Source organism: Apodemus sylvaticus, chromosome 16, assembly GCF_947179515.1.
Source record: "Apodemus sylvaticus chromosome 16, mApoSyl1.1, whole genome shotgun sequence".
Taxonomy (NCBI): Eukaryota; Metazoa; Chordata; class Mammalia; order Rodentia; family Muridae; genus Apodemus; species Apodemus sylvaticus.
In genome coordinates this window covers 50,379,371-50,399,332 of record NC_067487.1, presented here as the reverse complement: position 1 = coordinate 50,399,332, position 19,962 = coordinate 50,379,371, and the positions used below count along the sequence as shown (strand labels likewise).

At 40.0% G+C, this 19,962-nt stretch overlaps 1 protein-coding gene across 1 annotated transcript in view; it reads right to left on the bottom strand.

The window, feature by feature from the left end:
• Rab3c (RAB3C, member RAS oncogene family) overlaps positions 1–19,962 on the bottom strand; it is a 225,893-nt gene that overhangs the window by 110,940 nt on the left and 94,991 nt on the right. The gene's annotated exons all lie outside the window — the stretch shown is intronic.

Genomic DNA, 19,962 nt, shown 5'->3' with positions numbered 1-19,962 from the left:
CACGTTCTAAATGTTCTTCTGCCACTACAGGTTTAGGGAAGAGAGATTCAAAGAGGATGGGCTCAGAGAGTGAGCATCAGGGCAACTAGAACTGACTTAGCCAAGAGTGTGACTTTGCAAAGCCAACAAGAACACATGCTTCTCTGGAGAAGGATAAGACTGCTCTGATTAACGATCTTATTAGAGAAAATAAGGGTTCAGACATGGGAAGAAACAAATTTGAATGTTCAAATGCATAGTAATGAAGGAAACATTGTAATAATGAAGCTTTTAGAATATGCTTCCAGTGGCAGAAGACAACAGAAAAGGAAAGCATAATGGGAAATATGTTTGTATTATGCCAAGGAAAACAAAGATTAACGTCTTTAATAGCAAAAGTAGTATTAAAATCATTAGGAAAATGTATATTCAAATTGTAAGTGACTAATTAGTAAGAAGTCACATTTCAACCATAATAACAGGAATAAAAACTCCCCAATTATATTCTAATATAATAAGAGCTTCTTGGCAATTATGCAAATATTTTATTGTGTTTTGCTTAATGTTTTATAAATATTATGAAAATGTAGATACCGAGGGTATTAACTATATATAATTGGAACAAATATAGAAACTGATTGAACAGAAAAAGCTAATATTGAGTCTTTTTTGTGTGTTCTCAGAAAATCATGAACTTAATTTAGTTAACAGTGTATGTAGTCATGAAACAAAGAAGAGAACACACATGTAATTCCCAGTGAGCAAACTTTAAACCGCAAGGGGCAGTGAAGGATATGGTAGAATGATGTGTCTCCCTGGGGAGCAGAACCTCTTGGTATTAATCAGATTATTTAAATCCTTTTCTACCTTCACCCTGACTCCATATTGTTCAGAACATATTGTGAATGGCTGCAGCTTACCCTTACCCCATTCCAATGTCAAGTACCTTCACACAGTTTTCTTTTCCTTCTTGGCACAGATCGAATAGCACTGGAATAGGCTGAGAATGTCATGCCTGCTCGCTTCTCTGCACAACACAAAAGTCTTCTCTCATTTGTCATAGAGGAAAACTTTGAAATACTGGGGACACTGAGAAAGGTGATCTGCCAACCATGTTTCCAGCACAGCCAGCTGATAAATATGTTGAAAAACTGTCTGTTTAATTCTCCTGCCTTTTCTGATGATCATGTCTCCTTTTCACAAGATGTGAATTTTATTGTCATGATAAAGCCACTTATTGTAGTATCAATTTTGCACTGTGTTTTTTTTAATGAGAGGGAGAGAGAGAGAGAGAGAGAGAGAGAGAGAGAGAGAGAGAGAGAGAGAGAACAAAACTCATGATTCTATTATGCTGTAATTGAAATGTTACAAGAAGATGCTAGAAACCACAGGGTTGAGTCACCATTACATATCAAAATTGGGGAAAGGGACAGACAGATAAACAGCTTTCAAGAAAAGAAAAAAAAACCCAAAAGAATAAAAGAAGAAAGAAGCTTTCAGATAGAACTTAAGTCACAGCAAAGGAACAGATCTCCAACATCACTGTCACAGAATCCAGAAATACAAACCAATTGAAAGTATTTATCACTAAAGCATTCAGAGAAAACAATAAATTGTACCAAAGTAAGCAAGTAATGAGAAGCACAAATAGGAAAATTACAATTTTTTTACCCATTAAAAAAAACTTTATTAAGCAGAACACTAAGGTTCCAGAAATTAAAAAAGATCGAAATTGTGAAAATATTTGCAAAGATCCAGGCATCAGAGTGATTTAAAATTGTGATGGACACTGTTTACTGAGAGATTTGATTCAGTGACTGCAATGCATGGACTATCTTGAAGTTATCATCCCAGGCTCTGTGAATGTGACCTTATTTGAGAAAACAGTCTTTGCAAATGCAGTCAAACACATGTGATGTCATACAAGATTAGGTAGCTTTTGCTCCCATGACTAACATCTTCATAAAATGAGAAGATGGAGGGGCGGCTGGGGAGATGGCTTTAAGTCTTGCAGAGGACCTGTTCAGTTCCTCAAACCCATGTTGCACAGCTCAAAATGCCTAGAACTCCAGTTCCAGGGAGATATGATAGTTCTGACCTCTGGAGGCACTTGCATTTGCATGCATATACCAACCCTACCCCCCCAAACACACACACACACACACACACACATACACACATGTATACACACATTCACACACACACATACACACAGTTAAAATAAGGCATTAAAGTGAGAGCCATGACACAATACACACAAATGAGAAAACTATAAAAGGAAAGAATGGGATTGGAACAGTGTACATGGAAGAGAGATATAACAAGAGTTGCAGGCACTGTCTAGAGACCACAGACAGGCAGGGAAGATTGTCTCTCCTAGACTGCAAGAGCAAGGCCCTGCCTGCACTGAAAAGTCCGATTTTCAGCCTTTAGAAGTATAAGCCGTTAGCCCACTCCATCTGTGACACGCCCATAGGCTGCACTGGGAAATGAATGCATCCACTGATCCCGATCTTCCATCTCTGTGAGCAGTGTGAAGGCAATATAAATTTCAGTTATCTGAGCAACCTTTAAGTTACTGCAGAAAAGAACACAGCCTTACAGAGAATCTAGTCCCCCCGATGACATCAGCAAAGGCGTGATGCTAAAATACAGTATCATATTCTATTTAGTTTAAGTTAGTCATTTAAAGAGATGGTTTGATATGTCCTGATCTTAAAAAAACAAACAAACTGTACTGTTTATCTACCTATCTATTCCAGTAATCATGTCCCTTTAGGAATTGGAACAATGTTATTGGATGTGACAAAAATTACGTGATCCTTCACGTTAGCAATTTATTCCTAAATGATTGAGACACTGTTTATAAATGAACAGTTAATGTCATAGCTGTGGACACTGAGGGGCACAGCTCCCTCAAATAGCAAAATAATGATTACATATCTTACTTTATGATGTGCTACTCTCCCACGTTGTAGTTAAGTTTTCATTCCTGCAAACGGGCATGAAGCAGCATCCGATTTAGTCTTATGAAAATAGCAAACAATAATAGGAGTCCTAAATATTTTATGCTTTCTTGCTGCATACTTATTTAGGGAATGAAATATGAACTTTTCCTTTATCACAGTTAGTCATCCGTTAAAAGAAAATTTACACACCACTTCCCCTTACTGACCTCATGCAAACAATCAGCGTGAATCCATTTATACACACTTTGTGTCACACAATATCTGTAAAAGGAACCCACATGTTTAGAAGGGAACAGTAATAAGCTAGCCTCTAAATACATATTTAATCTAAGTGTTATGTTAACACCTAGATATGGGGGGGACCTTATTGGTCATATTTAGCTTGCTATAATGTTTAGCTCTGAAATACCAAAACCTTCTTTTTACAATGGCATCTACTTCAAAGTAAAGCCTCATAAATTCAGCCCAGGGTAGAAGGATAAAACTTGACCTATTATTTCATGGTAGTGTTTCCATGGTGATTCATCTTTCCTGGCAGAGAGGAGCAGCCATATATAGCTCCTTTACAGGAGGGGTCTTTGACTCTGCTGTCAGTAATACCCTGACATAGTTCCCCATGTCATGTTTCTGCTTATGGAACTCGGAGACATTTTTTTTAGTAAACATGACTTAAATACTCACACGAATTCACTCTATGATCTTAATAAAACTCACAACCCAAATTATACAAAGGCATTTTTTTCTTCATTCCATTGAAGGATTCTGTTTTTGCCTTGTTTTTCTATGATCATTTACCACAAAGACAGGGAGATTCCAGTTTAACTTTCTTCTTAACTAATCTTTTTGACATACTTTTTCCCAGTGGGATTTTGATTTATGTTCATTTTTTTTTGAAATTCCAAGGCATAAATACATAAATACAGGCAATTTCGAGCTTTCAGTTAAGGTAACTGATTCTCCTTCTTTGTAGAACACAGCACAAAAGGCTCACACCAGATCAAATGTTTGACACTTAACAAAGTAATGGGCTTTACTATGACACTCTTACCTTAACTTGGCCACTAAGATGCAAAGCAACTCCTCACAAAGAATGGGGACTTTCATTCACAAAAGCCAAGAGCCTGTTTGAGGGATGGTATCTACTCAAGCAATGGGTGCTGTTGATCTGCCTTGAATTGGAATAATTGTTACCTGGAGGATGGCTGATTTGAGGAGTGGGAGGCAGAAGAAGGACATCCCCACAGGCTAGCATTGTGGCTATGTCCCACAAGCTTTCCCTGAATCAATAAACACCATAGCAGGGAGCTGTACCGAGAAGACACGTTGCAATTAACCTACCTCCAGAAAGCTCGGCGCATAGATGAATGTTGAGAAGTATATGGTGTTATAATGGTGAAGTATAAGGTGTATATGGTGAAAAAGAGAAGTAAAGGAAGGTTAAACTTTCACAGTGTTCAGGGAGAGCCCTGTGTGGCTTCAGGAAGGCATTACCCGGAAAACCAGCATTGTGCAGTAGGACAATGGAGGTGCCCTAAAGAAGCTAAGAGAGAACTGAAATTCCATGTTTGCCTAGGTGGGTGGGCTGTTCTCATCTGCCAGAACTCCTTTAGCCATTCACAGGGAAAGGAGGGACAGAGAATATGTATGACTGACTTTACTAACCTTTCCTATTTTACTAGCTGTCTGGGAATCTTGTTTGTTTTGCGACTAGATGATCAGACATGAATAGGAATGCCACACTGGGTATAAAAAGAGTGATTTCAAATAGATTCACCAATCCTGAGTTTTTGTTTTTAAATGGATGTCATTTTCTCGCTTTAGTAGAAGTTTGAGGTTCTCAGCAAAATTGAGCAAAAGGTATATAGAGAGACTCAGTATACTTCCTTTCCCACACATGCCCAGCATACCTCTTCTATGATCACACCCCTTAACCTGAAACAGTACATTCATTACAATTAATGCAACTACCCTGGGACATCATGTCACTCAGTCCATATGACCTTAGAGTCACCTGTGATGTTATCGAGCCTTAGGACATATGTGTAATAATGCGTGTCTACATCTATCATTACCTTGAACGTGTTTGCCACTCTGCCTGATCTTATTTTAAATGTAAGAAAAGACAGAAATCCATGAGATCTATTCAGGGCGTGGCTCAGGAGTGGGTATAGGTAGTTGTGTAGAATATTGTGCCATGTAGTGACACACAGTGAGAAAGGATCAGGGAGTGAGCGCCACTGACAGATGTCTGTCATTTGTGTATTTCCTTCTCACGTGTCCCCTAAAGTTTAGTCTAAAGGAACTCAGTGTTGGAGTAGTACAGAGACTTTGCCTGGCATTTGAAAATTCAACAGCTTCTGAGAATGGGCAATGTAAACCCAAACCCACATTTATTCTATCATCATTACACGAACAAAGGAAAGATACTGACAGCAAATTCTTGTTTATGCCAGAGCACACTTCATAATCTAGAATGGAAGGGAAAAAAAATCCAACTCATGACCTGATACCAGCTACATGATCTCAGGTAGTTAAATCTTTATGAGTTTTACTTTCTGACTGAATTAATGATACTGAATTCTCAAGGATGTTGGAATAACTGAAAAGGATATATTAATATAATGGCCTCTTGTGCGAATCAAGTGCTCCAAAAAGGGGAACACCCCCAGGCCCAGCAGCAACAACAGCTGGAAAGAGCAAGGCTTGGTAGTCAGAACAGCTGGAATCTTTCCCTATTTTTGGGATGCACATTCATGGTGGCTCTATAAATGTTCTTTAACCCCTTGGAACAGGTTTTCTGATGATAAACAAATAAATAACATCTTATTCTGAGTAGAAGCATAGGCATTAAATAAGAACAGTTCTCTGTAAAGTATAAGATGATAAAGTATAATTATTAGCCATCATATATTAATAAGAGCAAAGAAGAGAAGCCAGATGGCCAGAGCTCAACAGGAAATATAAAACTGGGCGAATCGATAGAGCATTATTCCTTACTCATCTAACCCCTAGAAGAGGAGAGAAAAGAAAGGGATTTTTCCTTTAGGAACATCCTGTATCTGCATGCCCTCTCTTCTCTTTTCTTTCCATTTGCCCTGCCACAAAGAGAGAGCAGTGTTAAGAGATGAAATGCACAGATAAACTCCTACCATGATGACTGGCTGGTACTGTTCACTGATTTCTCTAATGATTTCTGCTCAGTTTGACTTCAATGACTGCTATGATCTTTAATGAAACGAAGAACTTGATAGGTTAAATGAAGTTCAAGATTAAAGTAGAATTTCCATATGTCAAACCACTTTGGCTGATAAGAAAAACTTAAGCTTACATATCTAAAATATAAAGGGAGACGATGGGGAATGAACATGGAGAAACCGAATGCTGGGGAAACGGAAGCCTCTACAGTGTTTTATTCTGTGCAGCCCATGAGAGGATGGAGCACTCCGTAAGCAGCTGGCTGCAAGGCAGATGTGAGCAACCTGAGGTTAACAGGATCGTCTGGGAGGTCCACCAGAAAGCCAGTCAAAAGGGTAACCTGAGAAGCAGCTGCTGAGGAGAAATTCTTGGCATGACTCAGAAATAATATTACTGTGGTCTTAGTTAAGGTTTCTATGGCTGGAATAGAACACCATGACCAAAAACCACTTAGAAAGAAAAAGGTATATTTCACCTTCCAACTCTGAGGTCATAGTTTCTTGATGATGGAAGTCAGGGCAGGAACTCAAGGCAGGAACCTCAAGCAGAGGTTACAAAGAGTGCTGCTAACTGGCTTGCTCCTTTGATTGGCGCAACCTGCTTTCTTATGACATCCAGGACCACCCGGCCAGTTGTGGCACCATCCTGTGTGTCCAGGACTTTTCCATGACAATCATTAATTATTAAGAGAATGCACTGCAGATTTGCTTATAGGCAGATCTTATAGGTCCATTTTCTCAATTGAGAGTCGTTCTTCCCGAATACTCCATCTTGGGTCAAGTTGACAAAACACTAGCTAGAGTAAGTACTAACAGTGATATAGGTCTGGCATATTGGTGGGTAATGTGAGATATATTGGTGGGGAATAGGAGAACTTGGTTTAAATTCTTAGCATTCATTCAAAAGTTCCATAGTCTTAGTGTCCTTCTTGTGATCCCAACAGTCTAGAAGAAAGACATGGGGAAACTTGGATTAAGTTAACTACCTTGACTTGCAAGATGGATGAGCACTGTGTTCCAGTAAGAGGCCTGCCTTGATATATAAAGTGCTAAGCATTCAATGATGTCACCAATCATATGTGTACCTCCATGTACATATGAGCATGTACAGATGAAAATACACACACACACACACACACACACACACGTAAAAATCATGTTATCTAATTATCCTTTATGAATGGCTTCAACACGTTATTTCTTTTAAAGCAACTTTTCAACTTAAATAATTCAAAAAATATATTGAGGTTATATTGTAGCCAAATTAAAACATACAAACACCAAAGGCAATTTTAAATAGTTAGGACCCTCTTCTAAGTTGTTGAGTCATAAGATCTCTGCCTGGGACATGTTCCCATGGGGTTGATATGACTTCATAGTTCCATATGAGAAAATATAATAACACACTTTATTGTGAAATAAAGAGAACTGTGGTCACTCTAGATAAATTTCAAATGATACTTCAAAGTGGCACAGCTAATTAGATGACAAACCCTAAATTTTGCTTCCACATTTTGATTATATGGAAAATATCTTAGAGTTAGTCTTGTGGCTGCTTAAACGCGTTCTGTAGACCAGGATGGCCTTGAACTCAGAGATTCACCTGTCTCTGCCTCTCTTACTCCTAAGATTAAATGCATGCCCCAGAACACTTTGGTGCTTCAAATTAAGAAGAAAGGTTATCCAGGACACATAAAATTATTATTTATGGGAAATAAAAGGCACATATATAAGGAAAAGTTTAGGTATTTTAAAAGGCTTTCATAGTGAAAAGTTACCTTATAAAATTACATCATTGCAAGTAGAATAAATCAGCATAAACCATTTCAGGAAACATCTAGCAGCTCAGAAAAGCATTTTCTCACATTTCAGTTTTACTGTCAACATGATTGCTGGATTGGGAAGCCAGGAAGGGTGTTAGTTTTCTATCATTCCAATTGCTGGTTTTCATGCAAAACGTCTTTTTAGAGCTCCTGTGCCAGACAAGGTGTTTTTCTTACTCTGTAAACAGGCCCTGCTGCCTGCAAAGCTTGATCAAAAAAATGAGAGCTGAGTAACTTATACCTAAGGACCCTCTGCAGGAAACACCCAGGCATCTCCAACTGGGCACCACTCTGGTTGGTTACCCCAGCAGAAGGACCCCTCTGTGCTAATAAAGCTAGACTGTGACCCCTGCATTCTTCCCTCTGCTCTAAGCCACAGGCTACAAGCTCAACCTGCTGAGTTATCTCACATCTTGAGAGGCAGGCAGATGGGCAAGAGTGTAAATGCTGGATTTAGTTAAATTCATCATCCTTCATAGAAAGATGAAGGATGTCTTGGCACCTAAGGATGTTGCAAACTGCTGAAGAATGTGACCAGGAGAAAGGTCTTTCTTTTGCAATCAATCACTACATTTTGATGTCCTCCTACCTCAACTTTTCAGGGAAAGAGTAGGAGACCAACCTTCTCACCAGTTTATTGCATTTGACAGCATGGTGGGGCAGTCTCAGAAGTTCTTCCTGAATAAGCTTGGTGACTTGAGTCTAGGAATCTGCATTTTCTCCAAGTACCCTTGGCAATTCCATGTCTGACAATTTTACCAGTGCTGGGTAATGAAAGGGATTATAAGGCTGAATGATGGATGTATGCTAATAGTTCATCTCCACGGTCTGAGCTGGTGACTTGGGCAAATCAACCAACTTCTCCACATTTTTGTTTCTTCCACTAACAAATGCAGCTTTGAAAATAGAAAGTTATGGTCTGGAGAGATGGCTCAGAAGGTAAGAGCACTGACTGTTCTTCCTGAGGTTCTGAGTTCAATTCCCAGCAACTACATGGTGGTTCACAACATCAATAATGGGATCTTATGCCCTCTTCTGGCACAGGTGTACATGTAAATGGAGCATTCTACATAAAATAAATTTTAAAAAAAAGAAATAGGAAGTTATGACAACCAAACCTGTTATCACAAGTAACTCAGTTAGCCCAGGCCCTCATGAGAATTGGGACATGTAAGCTCCTCCCAGATGCTCTCTTGTTTTCTGTATCTTTTTCTCATACATTGTTTTAATTTTTAAAATTCTTAGACATTTCATAGAATAATAAAAATATTAATGTGGACTCTAATTTGGGAATTAGTTTTGCAAGATATGGCTATCAATCACTAACAATCACTCCCATTTGAAAGATGACAGAAAAGGAAATAAAGATGTTTTTATAAATGGCTATACTTCCCTAAAATATCACTCCTTTTCTCAAATAAAAGAAAAAGAGTGGTTATGGTTGCCAATTTGCTAAAAGTTGATGTCTTAAAAGCTCTTCCCAGCAGAAGACCCACTTGCAAAAAGAAATACAAACAAATAAAAGGAAAAGGCTGCATTGGGAAAAGACTGACAAAGATGGCAGTGAAGGTCCTGTCTGTCCCAGGGAAATGCATGGAACTACAAAATATTCTGAGTGAGGTGACCCAGTCACAAAAGAACATACACAGTATGTACTCACTGATAAGTGGATATTAGAAAAAAGGCTCGGAATACCCGCGATACAACTCACAGACCATATGAAGCTCAAGAAGAAGGAAGACCAAAGCTTGGATGCTTCAGTCCTACTTAGAAGGGGGAACAAAATAATCACAGGAAGTAGAGAGAGGAAGGGGCCTTGGAGGGAGAAAGGAGGGGGAGGGCAAAGGGGAGCAGGATCAGGTGTGGGAGGAGATGGGGTAGGGGAGATGTACAGAGCTTCAGGAAATTGAACTGGGGTATTTAGCAGTGGAGGATGGGGAACTGGGGGTAGCCACAAGAAAGTCCCAGATGCCAGGAAAGCAAGAGGCTCCCAGGACCCAATGGTGATGATATTAGCCAAAATACCGAACAAAGGGGAGAGAGAATCTGTAGAGACACTTTCCAGAGGTTAGGCATGGCCCCCAGTTGAGGGATGGGGCCACCCACCTATCTCAAAAATATTAATCCAGAATTGCTGCTATCTAAAGGAAATGCAGGAACAAAGAGTAGAGCAGAGACAGAAGGAAAGGCCATCCAGAGTCTGCCTAGGGATCTATCCCATCTGTGGATATCAAACCCAGATGCTATTGCTGATGCCAAGAAGAGCTTACTGGCAGGAGCCTGCTATGGCTGTCTCTTGAGAGGCTATGCAGAGCCTACACAATATAGATGTGGATGCTAGTTGCTACTCATTGGACTGAGCATGGGGACCCCAATGGAGAAGTTAGGGAAAAGACTGAAGGAGCTGAAGGGGTTTGCAACCCCATAGGAAGAATAACAATATCAACCAACCATGTTCCCCAGTGCTTGTAGGAACTAAACCACAGACCAAAGAGTACAGTTGCATATATAGCAGAGGGGGGCAGGCCTTTAGTCCTGGGGAGGCTTGATGTCCCAGTGTTGGGGAATGCAAGGGTGGGGAAGTGGCAGTGGGTGGGGGAGCATCCTCATAGAAGCAGGGAAATGGGGGATGGATAGGGAGTTTGTGGAGGGGAAACCAGGAAGGGGACTAACATTTGAAACATAGATAAAATGCCCCACCCCCCAGCCCCTGCCAAATGCATAAATTTGGTCTGCATGCTCAAGGCTAAGCTATATAAAGTAAGCTTAATGCAATCACTCCAAAACATGGAGCTGAATTTGACTGATCGCTACCCTCAATTAGTGTAAAATTAAAGTTTGTTATTAAATATCACCAACATGAGCTACCAAAACACAAGAGGCTTCTATACTTGGTGTCCTATGCATGTGTCTCTAGATCATCTAGTATTGCTGGCACCTGAAAATTTTTATTTAAATTTCTAAAAGTTACCTACATTGTCCTAGAAATGTCATATGAGTTTTTTTTAAAGCCTCTCTTATATTTGAGAGACAGACTGAATATTGCTTCCTAGCACCCTCCCTCCCCACCCCCACATTTCCACTATTAACTGCACAACACAGGTACCAAGAGCAGAGTAAAAACAAGAAGACGTGGATTGAGCAATGGGGCCGAGCACAGGCAAGGGGCAGGAAAATGGCCTCTCATGCATCAGCACAGAGACATGGAAAATTCAATTTGTCCCAAACCAGATACAAGTTAATTAATTTAGGAATCACGGGGCTCCTTCCCAAAGAGAAGAATGGACAGAAAAGGGAACATACAGAGAACATTGGGGGACAATAGTGCTTTGGGATAAATTATGTTTTACATCTGAGAAGTGGGTATTGTTAAACTCTATTGCTCAAGTCTAGTTATAAGAGCCTTCATTTTCTTTTAAAAAATGACTTCTCTTAGCTTTACTGACCGCTGTAAATGCCTATTGAAGCACGCTTTGTTTTTTAAACCATGATATTAAACTCAAGTAGATTTTACCTCCTATCCAGATTTCATAGTATAAAATTTGTCTTCAACATGTTTAATAGTTTAAGGAAAGAAGTTAATTCTTTTTAGATATCTGGAGATTCCAGATAACATGGGCACTGTAAAATTCTAGACCAGAAACCAAAAGAATCTAATTCTGACTGAACTGGACATGCCCCTACAATTGTCATAATGAAATTCAGTTATGAGAAGCTAATTTTTATCAGCAATGAAGTTTACTTTACTTGCACATAGAATAAGAATGGTAAACAACAATCCTATGATAGATATAGGTAAGTTATTACATATTTCTACTCAGAGGACTGTGCAAGGACCAAAATTCCCTGGAGAAGTGCCTTGAAATTCATTTTCATGTAACATATAGTATGAAATACTAAATAATCAGATGGATATAAAAATTATGCAAGATCTAGAAGTATTCAAATCATTGCGAAAAGCAATATATTTCTGTAAATGACATTACCCTGTTACTTGCTTTACTTTACAGGGAATTTCTCATCACTGATCTCTCTTGCTGGTAACTCTAGTTTCTCACGGTTATTGCATTAATGTGTAGGTAGCACAACAGTGGGGTGAGGTAATATAGTGGGTGCTCCTCATTCAGACTGGGACAGACATCCAATCGGAGAGTAAACATAGGTCACAACAACAAAGAAGTCATCCCCCTCTCCTTGCAGATCTCTGCAAATATGACAAGCAAAATATTCAGGGAAAAGTCAGGGCCATTCTACTGGCTCTTCGCTTTTTCCGGACTTTAAAAAAAATGTTGAAAATAAAATGAGAAAAGAATGTGAGCAGCAAACATACCCAGGAGAGATTGTTCTACATTTTCTCTGCATCTTTTGCTCCAAAATTCTCAGCATCTTTCAGAGCTCTGTATATAAAATCTTTAACCCTCTTCCTAAGTAAGGAGAAATCTCTATTCAAGAGCTAGAGAGGGCTACAGGATTCATTCTCCTCCACGGTACTCAGTTTGGAGGCCTTGCTACTTTCTCTTATCAGAATATTCCAGCAGGCACACATGCATTTATAGGCCACAAATGACATGCAGACTCCAAGGCATATGCAGCTGGCCAAGCAGGCCCCATTACTCTATAGTTTGAGCAGTGATCTCATAGCTGAGTTCATTTCTCTTTAAATACCAAAATATGCTTTTATAAAGAAATTGATTTCAAGGTTTGTCTACTGAAAGTAAAGTAGCGAGGATTAAAACATCACTGAGCACGAGGAAGCAGTGGCTTGAAACAGGCAGCTCAGAGAAAGTAGAGCAGAAAGTTGGGAAAGAAGGGCAGGGGAGGCTGTGGTCTGGGTACCAGAAATCATACAAAAACCAGATGTTAGATGTGCTCACTTCGTCTTGTCAGTCTCCTTGATTAGAAAAAGGCATGATTGAGTAGCACGTATTTCAAGCTCTTTATCTGTCACATCTGGAGAATTCTTGCAGTTGAGGCTTTTTAAAGGAATTGATCTCTGGGGAGAAATGACATTGATACTATTGGGTTCCTGCAAAGTTCTTTTGGTGGATTCATTTTTGAAGGTCTTGGTAGTTTCCGTACAGTGATCAGCAGGCTTTACTAAGCACAGGAACATCGTAAAAGTGGCAATTCCTACAATACCACTGATGACTGACTGAACTGCTACAGTTTTGAATACCTAGGATTGCTGTATTCCTTCAAGAAACTCTACAGCAGGTGTGAGATGTAACACCATGCCAGGACGTTTGGTAAGGTAGAGCAGGTTGAGACCTGGAGATGCAGTGGGTGGTGGGCACACACCTGAGCCTTAGGTGACTCCCAGCTTCCTGCCAGACTCCTGACTTGGAACAAGTGACATGTTTCTCACATAAAAGAGAAACCTGTGGTCAGATAATCTCAAAACAGATTTTTCCATGCTAATGAGAAACCTAGAGGCCCAGAAGGCTTAGCCAATAAGCTTTCCTTCCCAGACCTTCCTCCCTGCAAAAGATATTTAATCTCAGGTCTATCCTGAGAAGTTGGGTATGGTTTTACATATCCATTTTCTGCCACGATAATAAACTGTTTAGAAGCATGGACTGTCTGTTTCAAGATCCGAAGTGAGGAATCTGGGGAGGGCCTCCACCTACAGAGCCTAAGATTTATTCTCCCATAGAAGGCCTCTCTGTGCTCCCAGACACAACTGCCATCAAGCCTGCCGCCATCAGCCAAGCTAAGGACAATCATCCCTAGGACAAGCCAGAGCTCTACTCTCCCCAGCTCCAGGCCCCAGGCTAGATGCTGTCCCCAGCCTGAAGCCCTGAAACTTCCAGAGGTTTGTGGATGTCCAAGAGTTAGAGAACCCCACAGCACTGGCCTTGTCGCTGGCCTGGAACCCTGAACCAGCTTTGGCCTTCCCACATCTCAGACTGTGTTTTCCCACCCCTGGAGCAGTGTCTCAGTGCTTCCCTGAAGGTGAGCATCCGCCCAGGAGCCACCCTGGGGTAAGCAAAATCAATCTCCTTTCATTCTGCCTTCCCAAGAGTCCCTGCCCAGTGGCAGAGCAGATGTGGCAAGTGTGTCCTTTATGGACCTCACATTAGACTAGTGGCTTGAAAGAACTAAGCAATTTCTCTAAGATACCATTTAATGTTGAGAAACTGCTTCAAGAGGATGTTAAGTCACAATGATCCAATGAAATGACCATGTGGTTTTGTTCTTTGAGTTTGTTTATGTAGTGGATTGTATTGATGGATTTCCGTATATTGAACCAACCCTGCATTCCCGGGATAAAGCCTACTTGATCATGGTGGATGATCGTTTTGATGTGTTCTTGGATTCGGTTGGCAAGAATTTTATTGAGTATTTTTGCATCGATGTTCATAAGGGAAATTGGTCTGAAGTTCTCTTTCTTTGTTGGTTCTTTGTGTGGCTTTGGTATCAGCGTAATTGTGGCTTCGTAGAAGAAATTGGGTAGTGTTCCTTCTGTTTCTATTTTGTGGAATAGTTTGAAGAGTATTGGTGTTAACTCTTCTTTGAAGGTCTGGTAGAATTCTGCACTGAAACCATCTGGTCCTGTGCTTTTTTTGGTTGGAAGACTTTCTATGACTCCTTCTATTTCTTTAGGCTTTATGGGACTGTTCAGATGGTCTAGTTGGTCCTGATTTAATTTTGGTATTTGGTATCTGTCAAGGAAATTGTCCATTTCCTCCAGATTCTCCAGTTGTGTTGAGTACAGGCTCTTGTAGTAGGATCTGATGATTTTTTGGATTTCCTCAGTTTCCGTTGTTATGTCTCCCTTTTTATTTCTAAGTTTGTTAATTTGGATACTTTCTCTGTGCCCTTTGGTCAGTCTGGCTAAGGGTTTATCTATCTTGTTGATTTTCTCAAAGAACCAGCTCCTGGTTTTGTTGATTTTTTTGTATGGTTCTCTTTGTTTCTACTTGATTGATTTCGGCCCTGAGTTTGATGATTTCCTGCCTTCTACTCCTCCTGGGTGAAATAGCTTCTTTTTGTTCTAGGGCTTTCAGGTGTGTCATTAAGTTGGTAATGTATGCTCTCTCCAATTTCTTTTTGGAGGCACTCAGGGCTATGAGTTTTCCTCTTAGCACTGCTTTCATTGTGTCCCATAGATTTGGGTATGTTGCCGGGCAATTCGACAACATAAGGAGGTCAAAGGGATACAAATTGGAAAGGAGGAAGTCAAACTATCATTATTTGCAGACGACATGATAGTCTACATAAGTGACCCAAAAAACTCCACTAGAGAGCTCCTACAGCTGATAAACAACTTCAGCAAAGTGGCAGGTTATAAAATCAACTCAAGCAAATCAGTGGCCTTCCTATATTCAAAGGATAAGCAGGCTGAGAAAGAAATTAGGGAAATGACCCCCTTCACAATAGCCACAAACAGTATAAAGTATCTTGGGGTGACTCTTACCAAACATGTGAAAGATCTGTATGACAAGAACTTCAAGACTCTGAAGAAGGAAATGGAAGAAGACCTCAAAAAATGGGAAAACCTCCCATGCTCATGGATCGGTAGAATCAATATAGTTAAAATGGCCATTTTGCCTAAAGCACTATACAGATTCAATGCAATACCCATCAAAATCCCAACTCAATTCTTCACAGAGTTAGAAAGAGCAATTATCAAATTCATCTGGAACAACAAAAAACCCAGGATAGCTAAAACTATTCTCAGCAACAAAAGAAAATCTGGGGGAATCAGTATCCCTGACCTCAAGCAATACTATAGAGCAATAGTGTTAAAAACTGCATGGTATTGGTACAGTGACAGGCAGGAGGATCAATGGAACAGGATTGAAGATCCAGAAATGAACCCACACACCTATGGCCACTTGATCCTCGACAAAGAGGCTGAAAACATCCAATGGAAAAAAGATAGCCTTTTCAACAAATCGTGCTGGTTCAACTGGAGGTCAGCATGCAGAAGAATGCGAATTGATCCATCCTTGTCTCCTTGTACTAAGCTCAAATCCAAATGGATCAAGGACCTCCACATAAAGCCAGACACTCTGAAGCTAATAGAAAAGAAACTGGGGAAGACCCTTGAGGACATCGGTACAGGGAGAAAGTTTCTGAACAGAACACCAATAGCGTATGCTCTAAGAGCAAGAATTGACAAATGGGACCTCATAAAATTACAAAGTTTCTGTAAGGCAAAGGACACCATCAAGAGGACAAATCGGCAACCAACAAATTGGGAAAAGATCTTTACCAATCCTACATCAGATAGAGGGCTAATATCCAATATATATAAAGAACTCAAGAAGTTAGACTCCAGAAAACCGAACAACCCTATTAAAAAATGGGGTACAGAGTTAAACAAAGAATTCACACCTGAAGAACTTCGGATGGAGGAGAAGCATCTTAAAAAATGCTCAACTTCATTAGTCATTAGGGAAATGCAAATCAAAACAACCCTGAGATTTCATCTTACACCAGTCAGAATGGCTAAGATTAAAAATTCAGGAGACAGCAGGTGTTGGAGAGGGTGCGGAGAAAGAGGAACACTCCTCCACTGTTGGTGGGGTTGCAAATTGGTACAACCACTCTGGAAAGCAGTCTGGCGGTTCCTCCGAAAACTGGGCACCTCACTTCCAGAAGATCCTGCTATACCACTCCTGGGCATATACCCAGAGGATTCCCCACCATGTAATAAGGATACATGCTCTACTATGTTCATAGCAGCCCTATTTATAATTGCCAGATGCTGGAAAGAACCCAGGTATCCCTCAACAGAAGAGTGGATACAAAAAATGTGGTATATCTACACAATGGAGTACTATTCAGCCATTAGAAACAATGAATTCATGAAATTCTTAGGCAAAAGGATGGAGCTAGAGAACATCATACTAAGTGAGGTAACCCAGACTCAAAAGGTGAATCATGGTATGCACTCACTAATAAGTGGTTATTAACCTAGAAAACTGGAATACCCAAAACATAATCCACACATCAAATGAGATACAAGAAGAAAGCAGGAGTGGTCCCTGGTTCTGGAAAGACTCAGTGAAACAGTATTTGGCAAAACCAGAACGGGGAACTGGGAAGGGGTGGGAGGGAGGACAGGGGAAGAGAAGAGGGCTTACGGGACTTTCGGGGAGTGGGGGGGGGCTAGAAAAGGGGAAATCATTTGAAATGTAAATAAATTATATCGAATAAAAAAATAACAATAAAAAAAAAGTCACAATGATCCATCCAAATACAAACATCTGGCTACAGAAGAATCAATTCGGTGTACATCAGGAGTACTCAATTTGGAGGGTGCATATTATTTCTAAGTTATTCCTCTATTTCTTTTACTAAAATTCTTTATACTCTTCTTCCTCATAGAAACTCTCCTTTAGTTACTGTATATCATGAACACTTATTAAAACACCAAGAAGATTATCTTGAATTTTTTTCTGTCAAAAATTCATGGTCTATAACATTTATTGATCTTTAAGATCAAAGCTATCCAACAATGTAGGGAGCTCTATAGTACAAACAATATTATCAAAGTACATAAAACTAGATATTGGAACAGAAAAATGAAAATATGCAAATATTAATAGTCATTTCTATAGGATTACTTATGGGGTTAACTTTCTACTTATTCCTATAAGTCTTTCTTTGCTTTTTTTTAAAAATCTTTTTTTAATTAGATATTTGCTTTATTTACATTTCAAATGTTATCCCCTTTCCTTATTACCTATCTATCAAACCCACTATCCTATCCCTCCTCCCCCTCTTTCTTTGTTTTTAAGGAAAACTATTAGGTTCTACCATGACTGTTTTTCAGAAAGAGAGCAAAGGAAAATGTGAGGAAAGAAAGCAGGGAAAGGAAGCAGATGAAAGGAAAAAGGATGTGGAGGTGATATGTGTGCTGTGATGAGAGAGTGACAGGACTCTGAGTAAGAGGAGGGGGGAAAGCAGAGAGAAGGAGGGGTGGGGAAAAGATCGAGGAAAAAAGGAGTGGGAGGAAAATTATAAGCAGAAAGGAGAGATTGAAAGAAGTAAAGAAAGAGGGAGAGAGGTGAGAAATTGGGGGAAGGAAGGGAGGGAGGAAGGGGAAAACAGACATTCACAGGCAACAGAGATGAAGAGAAGGGATATGGAGCAAGTGCCCCAACAGTGACATCATTCTAGGCTGGGAAGTTACAAGTCTATTTTGGGATGGCCCCTGAGCTACTAGTTGAAAATAGGTGAGCCCCCCTTTGCAGGATTAAAGGATAACCTAACATACACATGATGAGAAAATGTGATTTGGGGGATATACAGGTGGTTTGCTTGAATAGTGCACAATTTGACTGTATGGTGGTAACATTGGAACTGTGATTGGTAGCTGTAAGCTGTCAGGAATTGAATGAAATACATCAGCACCAGCACTTATTAAAGTAATATGATTGGACAGAAAATACCACAGGGTACTACTATACATAGCTATTATTTTACAAGGCTCTCTCTCTCTTTCTCTCTCTCTCTCTCTCATTCTTTCTCTCTGTGTAAGTTGATTTAGCTTTCTCTCTATATATATGTATATATATATATACATATATGATACATGTATATACATATATGTATACATATAAACATATATGATGAGCAAGGACAAGGGTTTCTGCCCAGTGTACTGCAATCCACAGAACTATGAATGGACTATCTGAGCAGAAGGAGTTCACAAGTGTGACTTTATTAGGAGTATCATCTGGGACATTGGGAAGTCTCAGCTCATTGGGATATCACAAAGGTCCTTCAAAGGAAGGGAGGCAGGCATGAGAGCCAGAAATGTGGCACTCATTCAAATGAAGAGAGAGCCAGACTTGAAGCAGCCATGCTCTGAAGGCTTTGGGGAAGAGTCCAAGAAAGCAGGTTGGTGTCTGGAGATGACATTTTCCTTGGGAACACATACTTGCATGTCCATCTTGGATTTTCCATTTCAAAATTATCAATTAATATTAGGGTTTAGTGATTAAAGCCACTGAAATTTGGATTGATATCTTACAGCAATACAACTAATACAAAGTCTTTAAGAATGTATTTTCTAGGAGAAACTAAAAGCTAAAACGTATTGAAAGAAGCAACAGTGATATCCTGGAGAGAAGGGCTAGTTAACTAAAGTGTAATGGAAGAGGCTCTAAGGGATATTTGAAGTACAGCTGGGAATACATAAAGAACAATCAGAGTCAACTGTGTTGGAGGAGGAACTTAAAGACTGTAAAAGGCAATTTCTCTCTGTTTTTGGAAGGTCCATCCTTAGAGGATGGTTTAAGCTAAGGAAAGAACACCTAGGCATATCATGTTAGACCAGCCATGGAATCTTTTGGTAAATAGAAGTCTTTAAAATTCACTTCTAAATTCCTAAGGACTTTCTGTTAGCACAGTTAAAAAGAAAAAGGAATGGAATAGTAGTTTCAGAAAGGTTGTCTCAGATTCTGCCCCACCTGGGGATCCATCCCATATACAGACACCAAACCCATACACTATTGTGGATGCCAAAAAGTGCTTGCTGACAGGAGCCTAATATAGCTGTCTCCTAAGAGGCTCTGCCAGAGCCTGACAAATATAGAGGCAGATAGATGCTGGCAGCTAACCATTGGACTGAGCACAGGGCCCCAGTGGAGGAGTTAGAGAAAGGACTGAAGGAGGTGAAGGGGTTTGCAACCCATAGGGAGAACAACAATATCGACCAATCAGAGCTCCCAGAGCTCTCAGGGACTAAACTACCAACCAAAGAATACACATGGAGGGACCCATGGCTCCAGCAATACATGTAGCAGAGGATGGCCTTGTTGGACATCAATGGGAGGAGAAGCCCTTGGTCCTGGGAAGGCTCTATTCCCCAGTAGGGGAATGCCAGGATGGGGAGTGGGTGAGTGGGTGGGGGAACAACCTCATAGAAGCAGGAGGAGAGAGGATAGGATATGGGGCTTCCGAAGGGGAAATTGAGAAAGAGGATAATATTTGAAATGTAAATGAATAAAATATCCATGTAAAAAATTAGAAGACAAAAAC